This window comes from Mastomys coucha, unplaced genomic scaffold (genome assembly GCF_008632895.1).
Source record: "Mastomys coucha isolate ucsf_1 unplaced genomic scaffold, UCSF_Mcou_1 pScaffold12, whole genome shotgun sequence".
NCBI classification, from domain to species: domain Eukaryota; kingdom Metazoa; phylum Chordata; class Mammalia; order Rodentia; family Muridae; genus Mastomys; species Mastomys coucha.
The window spans coordinates 56691902-56703243 of NW_022196894.1; the positions used below are offsets into that span (position 1 = coordinate 56691902).

The 11342-nt window shown below is 35.1% G+C and overlaps 1 pseudogene; it reads right to left on the reverse strand.

Moving 5' to 3' along the window:
- Positions 1-799: 799 nt before the first annotated feature.
- Positions 800-1705, reverse strand: LOC116086027 (annotated as a pseudogene).
- Positions 1706-11342: the final 9637 nt, after the last annotated feature.

Sequence of the window (11342 nt, forward strand, 5' to 3'; positions counted from 1 at the left end):
GGAAACCAGGAAAAGGGAGAACATTTGAAATGTAAATAAAGAAAATATCTAATTAAAAAACACACAGAGAACCTGGTGCCCAGTTGTGCAGGTCCACTGCACACTGCTTCATTTCTAACTTTATAGGTGCTTTGGTCATATTGGTTTAGAGGGTCTTGTTTTCTTTTTGTTCTCTACACCCTCTGGCTCTTACACTCTTTCTGCATCCTATACCATGAGGTTCCTTTAGCTCTGAGGGAAGAGATTTGATGGAGACATCTCATTTAGGGCTGAGAATTCTAAGGTTTCTTATTCTCTGAGTAATGTCTGGCTGTGCATCTCTTTATTTCTTACCATCTGATTTTGGCTCTCCCAGCAGTTATAAGTGACATTTCAGTGCTTAACTTTTATCCTAACAAAGAGGTATTCCTTTATTTCAGTTCATGTTTCTCATTCTTTATCAGTAAAATTGCCAGTAGCTGCTTATAATTATAGAAATTCATATAAATCTCTAATTAACATAAATAATAATCCTGATGTATTATAAAAGACAATGTTCCTAAACAAAGTAGCTATGGACAGTGTTAACTAATCATCCCTAGATGTGCACCCAAGGAAATGTATATACAAGACACTGAACTGAAAGAAGATACTGTCTGTCTTCATACTGAGCTCACAAAACATTCTGAGTAACAGCTCTTTATCAAAGGACACAGTAATGGCTCATACAGTAAACTTGAGGTTTGTTGGGTTCTTTTGTTTGTATCTTGGTCTTGTTTTAAGATAAATAGAAAAAGTACTTGAAATATGTGAGAAATGTTTATCTCTTTATTAGTCTTCTTAGGGCTCCTAGAAACTCTTTGTTCCTCAGACTATAAATAAATGGGTTGAGCAATGGGATTACTATTGTGTAAAATAAAGAAAATAATTGTTCCTTACCTTGATCTGGTTCAGACCCAGGAAGGATATAGATGAGGAAGAGAGTGCCATAGAACAAAGAGACAGAGAGCAGGTGGGCTTTGCTCCTGCCCTTCTCAGACTTCTTTCTCAGAACGGCAAAGAGCACATGGGTATAGGAGACTACAATATTTGCAAGTATGGAGGCTTGTATAAAGATTGAGCAGATAAAAACCACAAGCACATTAATTGGAGGATCAGTGCAAGACATTGTGAATAATTGTACAATTTCACAGTAGAAATAGTCTATATCTTTGGATCTGCAGAACATTAATCTAATTAGCAAACCCATGTGAATTGTTGAATCCAGAACACCTATAAAATATGTAAGGACTATAAACTGAGTACAGAGCTTGTTGCACATCACCACCGGATAAAGGAGGGGATTGCATATGGCCACATAGCAGTCATAGGCCATCACTAGCAGGAGGAAACATTCTGTGGTTGCACTGGAGCAACAAAAAGTAAAATTGGGTGAAGCATTCAATCGGGGATATCTCATGCTCTGTAGATAAAATGTTGACAAGCATCTTGGGGGTCACAGAGGATGAAGTGCATGCATCAGCAAAGGCTAAGCTGCTAAGGAAGAAGTATATGGGAGTATGGAGGTGAGGGTCCTTCCAGATGAGAGCAATCAGTCCAAGTTGCCCACCATGGTCATGAGGTAGATGATGAAGAAAACCAGGAAAAGTGGAACCTGCAACTCGGGACTCTCAGTGAGTCCTGTGAGGACAAACTCAGTCACCAGAGTCCTATTTCTTTCCACCATATCTGACTTGGACAATCACTAAGATGAAGCAATGGGAAACAACTAAACTGAATTGTAGAATTAGGAGACATTTGTGTTACGAATACATTCCTGTGTGATACTTCTCTACTAGGTCTTAATATTTGCCTTCATTTCTTTATTTAAATATTCACTGTAAGTTTCTTATAATGAAAAAGAAATACAAAGTAAAATGTAAATTTAATGCAAATACTTTACTTTTCAGTCTAGCAAGGTTATATAAACCTGCAAACATTCATCTTAAAGTTCATATGAAAAATTAGTTTCCATTCGTAAGAATAATATAAGTAAGAGCAGTCAAGTGTACTTAATAGATAGTTAACTATGTTAAAGGCTTAATGAACAAAATGTTAGGACAAAAGACTAAGTATGACAGAATGGATAGATAAAAATAGATTCTGATCTGTTTAAGATGTGAACCAATATGAATGTTCAATCCAGTTGGAAAAGAATGACAGAAACTTCTAGCTATATGTCTAGAAATAATAAACTAGGCTTCACCTTCACAAAGAACATATAAGAAAAAATTTAAAAGTATTTTAATTATATATGAAATTAATATAAAGATTTATATCTATATTCTGACCATGGTAAAATAAAATAAAAATAGTGTATGATTCATACACACATAAGCACATAAGCACATATATCCCTTTTCATGCATAACATCAGCAGAAATTAAAATATATAAAATACCCACTACATTCGGAGATGAAAAAAGTGGTGTTTTTATATACGGAAATAAAATTGTTAGTTTTTTTCTAAAACAATTTTATAAAATATCATTTTAAATGCAAGTACCTCTAATATATTCTCCTATTTATATACACTACAAATAAAAGTTTAACTACAAATAAAAGTTTAAAACTAATGATTGATATCTCTGTCTCCATTTCTGTCTGTTTCTGCCTCTCTCTCTCTCTCTCTCTCTCTCTCTCTCTCTCTCTCTCTCTCTCTCTTTCTCTCTCTCCCTCTCTATGTAATGAATTATTTATCAAGACTGAAAGGCCACACATATCCACAATGAAGTGTTAAGAGAAAATATGGCACATTCAAAATATGTACTAAAATTAAATGATGAAAGAAGAAACAACAACTACATCAAGCCTATGGAGATGCATACAGACAAATGCAAATAATTATGACCTCATTGTTGTCACACAGGCAATAATTTATATAAAAACAAATATTTTAAAATACTTTTACATGATGATAAGGAATGCTAAATACACTATCATGTTTTATGGGAGTGGGCTTTTTGTGGTTCCTTCATTTTGTTTTGTGTTGTTTATTTTGTTTTTGTGCTGATTTTTTCTTTGTGTTGTTTTGTGTTGTGTTGTGTTGCATGGGAAGGAGACACAGGAAAGAAAGACCAGAGTGAAGGATTCATGAGTACTACATTCAAGTGAGCATTCCAGAAGGAGAGAATCCAAAGAAGCCTTAGTCATATCTCAAGCAATAAAATAACAGATATGCGTTTATATATGTGTTTATATATTACTATATATTACATACAGATATCTGAAAGGATAGTCATTACTTGTTAATAGTGTGGAATAGAGGCACGAACAAATAAATGGTTACTAGTTGCAGCTTCCTATTATAGGGATCATTTCCACACTGAAAATCCCAATGTAAAGCTAAGAGGTTTTCTTCTTTAATTTTGCAACTAAAACTCAGTTAAGTTCAGAAATAAAGTCAGGAAAAGAAGCAGATTTTCTTACCAATCATTACCAATTCTAAATCTAATTCTTCAACCATTTAATATAGTTCCTCATGCTGGGTAACACCCAACCATAAAATTATCTCCATTGCCTATTAAAGACTATGGTCTTGTTCCTGAGCAGTAGCATAATGTAAATGCCCGTGTTTTCCGATGGTTTTAGGCAACCTCCATGAAAAGTTCACAGGTGGAGAACCCCCTGGTATAGACATTTTCAGTGATGAAACTCTTGAGCATAAAAAGTAGGTATGTCCTAAAACTTACCTTTAATTTCATAACCTAGGTTATGTTAGTCAAAATAATGAAAGTTTTTATGGAAAAAATAAAAGTATTCATAAGAAAATGACATTTTTTCAGAATTTGTCTACTGAGCATGAAAAATGTCTCAATTCATGTTTATATTAAATGTCTTTCACAACAGGGTCATAAATAAAGAACACAAGAATAAGATTTATCAAACATTGCTGGATAAATGCAAAAGAGAATCAAATGCTGATTAAAATTACAACTTATTGTATACATATCCTCTAAAACTCAAAATTCTTCATATGTTCAAGTTGTTGATATTCTTAGTTTTAGGTCACACAGAATAAATTTGAAGCAAAAACTAATAAGACTTGTGAATTTGGGTATGGATAGGTAGATAGATGATTGATAGATAGATAGATAGATAGATAGATAGATAGATAGATAGATAGATAGATAGATAGATAGATGATAGACAGACAGACAGATAGGGAAATTTACCTCCTAGGTTTCCCCTTTCTATTAACTAATGAAACCTTCCTAACAGTTCTGTCCCTTCCATTGTGAATTATTACTAGAGACATCAGCAACTGAGCATCAATTTCTTCTATACCTGGGGCAATTTGGGAGTTTTTAACAGAAGAATATTCAACTTCATAACATTAAAACTTATGAAATTCTCTGCACTCTCACCCAGCTCCTGCAAAGCATTGGGAACTGGAACCTTGCTCAAAGGAAAGTACGATGCAAAGTACAGAAAGAGGCAGTGTTATTTGTATGCAGATTTTCCTCAAAACCTCCAAACTGGAGCTGAATAGTATGTTTTTCTTTCAACTACAATAAACTCACACTTTAAATAAATAATGTTGAAATTCCCCTGAATATCTCCAAGAGGATGATGTCAGCTTTGTTCTACTGGACATTGCCTACAATCGTTAAATCCTCCACACAAAGTTGCAATTACCAGTAGGTATTGTGTCCTCAGATGCTCTGTAGGAGTTTGTTTTGCAGTTACGTTGAGCAGAGTTTAGAGTGAATTTAGTTTCCTTCCTGCTATTTTCCCATATTTTTTCACAATCTAAACTACCTAATTAACTTTACTTTCATGTGAAAATTCCAAAGGCACTTGATATTTAACAAGTTCAAACCTGATGTGGTCTTTTTCTACCCCATTCCCAAACCTGATTTTTCTCCAATATTCTTCTTAGGAAACCAACTCTTCTAGATTCTATCAACTGAAGATTATTTTGCATCCATAGATTTTTTTTCCTTCTCCACTATGAAGCTCAAAACTTAACTCAGAAATTATTCAACACTTGCTTGGAGTTATATAACTTCCTAGCCATTCTATCTTAGAATAGAGCCATCAAATTCAATTTCCACACTGACTTAAAAGTGATCCTCATAAAATGCACCACTATCTTTCACTACTACTCCTACAAACTCTCCTCTTAGCATTTATTATTTTCATTGTTTGTAACATAACAGCTAATATTCTTAATTACTCTAGATCACATGCTGAAACATAGAAACAATAACTATCTGAAGAGAGTTAAGCCAGTGTTGTCAGAGTGTCTGTATAGCATTTTACTGTAACATTGATTGCTTCACAGTTCTTCCATAATGTCCTAGTGGATCTGAAAGCAGCTCAGTTATTTTTATGTAAAGTGCAATAACTGTGTTCCTAATTGGAAGAAAATTCAAGCCCACCTGAGGATACAGAGTCCTGGAGGCTGTTGATTTTACCACTCAACCATTTTCCCAACTTGACTCTCTTCAGTGTCTATTTTGACAACTGGATAAAGCTCGAAGGACACATTTGACAACATGTTTTGCACATGAAATGAGTATTGGCTAAAAACTTAACTAGCATATGTTACTCTCAATTCAAAACTAAACAATTTAACCACATTTAATTGCTAAGAAAGACCATATTTGTAAAGGCAAAAACATGGATACTAGTCAGATGATAGTTTTTTTCCTATAGCATCTTCTCTACCTTTACCTATTATCCTGTTTTTCTCACTTACAATATACACTCAACCTCTCTTCAAAAGAAATAAATCCAGTTTCCAGCCAGAACTTAGAGGGACAAAGGGCTAACAGCTCCAAGTAAAACTATTCTCTCTCTCTCAAAAAAAATAAATGAGTAGCAGTTCTTTATTTAGATACCAAGTACATAACACCTGCCATGCTGGACATCATGTGGTCCATAGTCATGACAGGTGAATAGGGCTATTGATTGCTTCTCTGCCTTGGAAATTCTCAAAGCATATTAAAGTACTATAAAAATATCTATTCACCAGGGAGGGGCCCTTTGAATCAGATTCATTTCAATTCCTTTGTGTCCTATATCCAAAGGGTATAGTGCAACAGTAGAGATGTACTTTTAATTAATTTCTGAGAGGCAATCAAGGATAGCATAAATAGCCTATATTGTTTGGGGAGTCTCTTGGAGTGCTCTGACAACTAGAAAGAGTGGTTCTCATTTCTAAGGTCATGGATCTTAGAGGACAACCAACTACTGCCACTTTCCTAAGCCAACATAATCCCCAACTTCATTCTAAATAACTATCATTATATCAACAGATAAGCATATCTTCTTTGCCTCATCAAATAAGCTTTTCTTTGCAACAGATGGAGGTTATAACAAAAACCCATAACTGGTCAAAATGCAGGGGAAATGTCTGAGATATCCAACCCCAATTGATATTCTACAACACAACCCCTACACTTTAAGGCTTGGAGAACATCATTAAAGAAGGAACAGAAGGATTTTAATAGGCAGAAGGCCAGGAATTCTGCTGTGGTATTTTTGTCTTATAGATATGACAAGGAAGATACACTCTTGAAATCTCAACATAAACAAGTCGTGAATGATGACAACACCAGTTGACCTACCAAAACGGGTAGGTTTCATGAGGCCCCACACCTAGATCAAGGTGTCCAGGTAATTAATAAGTGCTGAAAAAGGGAGATATTTCTCTACAATGGTTATCCAATAACAAATGGTCAACCCTAAAAGTATATTCATACAAGCAATAGTAAAAGAAGTCAGTATGTTATATTTTTATATTTATTTTCATAGATATATATGCAACAATAGTGAAAGAAAAAAAGAGACCATCATTTGAGAGAGAAGAAGATTGTTGGAGGGATTGGAGAGAGGAAAATGAGGGGGGAATAATATAATCATATTTTAATTACAAATAAAATAAAATTTTAAAGAATGTTCTAACAGACCTGGTAAAATGTTTTTATTTATATAATACTTCCTTTGAATTATAAAGATTACATTTTGGGATATGGAAAATTTGCATTCATTTCCATAAGTCAAGAAGCAAATGTTTCATTCACACCTAATATCCAAAGCATGAAATCAAACCTTTACAAAAATTTAGACAATAATTTATTTGTTCTTTGTAAAAAAGACATATATTGTGATCCAGGAACACATGGCTTGAGACTGGCTAGAAATACAAAAGTAAGTCATCATTATGGGATGGCTTTTACTGCAACAAGGAACAAGGTGGCACAGATGAGTAGTAAACACAATGACAAATTCCTGAAGATAGGAATTAATTACATAAAATTGCTTATATTATACTGCCTTTGAAAGTAACACAAGATCTTTTTTACGGTGTTTACAAAACTTTATTAAAAATAGTCAAAATTCAATTTGTATTTTTAAAAATCCAGCTAGCTGGTAACCTTCATTTTTGTGACCTAAAGGTAACTTTTATTTCCCAGATGTAATTGACATCTCTGAAGCTTACTACTGAATAAACTCACTGATATAGTTCTTTCTGAATTCTGGCTGGTTGGTTCAACTCAGCTCTTCTTGTTCAAAACTCCTCTCCAAGCTGACTGATTCAAAGTGGCTTCTTTTGGCTTTTCACTGAATTGCTTTGTTTCGAAAAACTACCTCAGAATTACATGAAGTGAACTGCACTGACTGAATTAATTACATGAACTGAATGGAACTGAGCAGAATTCCACAAATTCAACTGAACTCAACTTCATTCAACTCAACTACATTGAACTGCACTAAACTGAACTCACCTGAACTCCACTGCATTGCCTGAATTCAATTGAACAGCACTCACTGAATTGCCTGACTCCCTCTCTGGTATTCTTAAGTAGTCTCTTTATCCTGTGTGTTCTTGTGAGAGTTGGATGTATCCTATCTCTGACTCATTCTGTCAAATCTTTCTCTGATTTGTCACTATGTCTTTCCCTCAATTAGGTGTCACTTTCAAACAGGGCTGGTTCCTTCTACAAGCTAACTTTATCTTCACTGTTACAAATTAAAGGTGTATATGAAGGGTATCTCTGTATTACAGCCAGATCATATTGTAATCCATGAAATGTCTGCATTATGGCTTGTTCTTATCTCTGGGTATTATCTCTTGCTAAAACAGCCATATTGCTGGATTAAAATTCCTCTATACCTCTGCTATACATGTGGCTGGAGCTATGGGTCCCACCACCATGTATACTCATTGGTTGGTGGTTTAGTCCCTGGGAGCCCTGGGGATACTGGTTGGTTCATATTGCTGTTCCTCCTGTGGGGCTGCAAACCCCTTCAGCTCCTTGGGTCCTTTCTCTAGCTCCTCCATTTGTTGGACATCAATGGGAGGAGAGGTTCTTGGTCCTGTGAAGGCTTAATGTCACAGGACAGAGAAGCTGGATTGGGTGGTTTGGTGAGGAGAGGGAGTGGGGATGAGATGGGGGGGTTGGAGTGGAAGCCAGGAAATGGGATAATATTTGAAATATAAATGAAGAAAATAATGAAAAATCTCAAAAAAAATGCCCCTACACCTAAATGGATTTGTGTGTTCACACAATTCTCTGAACTGGTCAAATTTAGTAATTCTTCCCTTTTTGGTTACTATTTTAGCACACAGACACCTTAGCATTGCTCTAGCTTATCAATAACTCTTCATGACTGATTTTCTGGCAGAGATAGAAAACTAACCAGTCATCATTATTGATACTATTGTACATCATAAACTCAGGATTCAGGACACTTGAGTACTTTCACTCAGTCTGTGAATTATGACCATGGTTTGATGAATGAGAGGCTACATATAAACATTAAAAGTCCTTGAGAATATTACACAGTTCTTAGAGAAAACAAATTAGAACTTCAATATGACAAATGACACTGGGTAGAGACCACAAAAATGGAATCAGTACCTTGACAATGTTTGGGCTCTGGTCTGCATTTTAGTACTAAACACAAAGGCAAATATGTAGAAAGAAAAACACTAAATATCCAGAAATAAACATATTAAAAATGTATTTGAATATATTACTGAATATTAATTAGTATTTAAAAAGAAAGTCCCTTCTAGTGACTACAGTGTAAATGAACATGAATGGCATTATGCTGAAGGAATTAAGACAGAAATGGAAAGGAAACTATGACATGATCTATTTTACAAACAGATTCTTTGGAATAAAAGGATGTAAATACACAGATATAGAAAATGCAAGTTTACCCTAAAAAAAAGGTAGAGAAAAAAAGTAGAAAAGAATGAGGGAAAGCAATAAGATAGCAAGTATGTAGGGCAGGCATGCTTACAGATGGAATGTAAAGTGTAAATCCTTAAGCTAATAAAATAGTATAACAATTATGATTTTGTTTTAACAGTATGTTCTTAGTTTTTCTTGTCAAAAAGCATATGAAGGATGATAGACATATTAATTACTTTAATATTCTTTTTGATAGTGGATATTTTCTGTTTATCTGTATGCCATCACATTGTATAATAAATCTCAAACATATACTATAAACTTTATTTAAAAAAAAATACAAGCTGCATACCTTTGTTCAGACAGACATAATTACTGTCTATTTACATACTGATTATAGATAAACACTATCTATTGACCTATTGATACAGCACTAATTTTAGGCTATCACAGTCCAACTTAGTAAAAAGAAATGACTTTATTGGAGAGTAGGTCAGTGTTTGCAGGCACATGTGTGAATTTAAAATAACAGCATCACAAAAATAAATCCAGCCCATCTGGGTGACAATTTGACAGAAGTGGTACATTGGAGTTCGACCTTTAGTTAATCTTATACTATGCATCTACTCCAGCATATTTCAAACCTACATGTACCTGAGATGCAAACAGGACCTGTGAGCACAATCCTAGACAAGGATCTGCTGACCTTACCTCACTTCCTTCTCCTAGAGTCTTCATAAACTCCTTGGTTTGCTTATTTTGTTACTAGTCGCAAAAGGGTTTATGTAGTCTGCAAATACAAGAGGGATATTTTTTCTAAGCACTGAATGGCAGAAACACTTGAAAGTATACAAGTGATTAGAGGTGTTAGCATTACTACAATGAGGAGAATAATAGCCAAAGAATTTTTTTAAAAATCTACAGCAGAGATTCTCAAACAAAATCAAGATCTGGTTCCTTTCTACATCCTTCATCAAGAGTAACAAAGGAGTCTCTGTCCTCAGGCTCCAACAAAACTACTCAAAAATTCCTACAAATCAAGATTTGAACATATCAAGGTAATACTTGTAATTATAGAGTTTGGGCATTACAATTCAATATCTTTAATCAACTTAGTAATCATTTATAAGCTACTATGTATCTAATCTAGCATTCTTACAAATAATATTTGCAATATATTACCTTGGTTCTCCAAGCCAGTAAGCTAATTTAAAACTGTTAAACTCCAGATTCCTAATATAACTTAAAAATTCCATAATACTGAAGTAGATAGTATAAGAATCATTTTCCTCTATGGTCTACCTTAAGAGATCATGACATTTGATATATTGCCTACATAAGGATGCTGATGCTTGTATAGTATTCTCAGCATATGAACATGCTTATAAACAAGCACTCCCTATTTAGTTTGCTAAATCACCTCAAATTCCTTTTAGTTTGCAATGTGACTGGTTTCTAGGGCAAAAGCTTCTGCTCTACCAGCATCATCAAGCAAGGCTCAGCACCAATCCCAAGATACCAATAAAGAGTTGAGTAACAGTGATGGCCACAGAGAGAAAATTAAGTCAAAGTGTCCATTTTAAGGACTCAGTAACTATGAATTCATCTTTAGAACACTAACATGAGCTTTTAATTTAAACAGAAAAAAAGTTGAGACAAAGGATAAGAGATACACATAATTAAGTATGCTACTCGAGATGTGAGCCCATTGATCATTGTCATAGTTCTGGTCATAGAAGGAAATGTGTGTGGGGAGCCATGAAGCTGGAGAGGCATTCACCATGGCAAGATGGCACCTACTTCCGCTGTTAACTCCTAGTAAACAACTGTTTGCGCATGTGCGTAGAGTGAAAAGTCACGGCCCATTCTGGGGCGTTAGGTAGGGTAATGAGCGAACAGCCAATCATGGGCAGACACGCCGAGCTGTGGGCAGACACACTGCACTTTGGTGTATATAAGCAGTGCGGATTATTGGCTCGACGCTTTTTTCCCTACGGGTAGAGGAGACAATAAACGTTGCTGCAGAAGGAACCTAGTGTCCGCGTGTCTTCTTGCTGGCGAGACGACTGCGCGGGCGACAGCTGGTGCCAGAAACCCGGGACGTCAGGAGAACCTTACAACAACTGGTAGGTTTCAGAACTGCAGGACAGGGTAGGCTCTGAGAGGCATGCT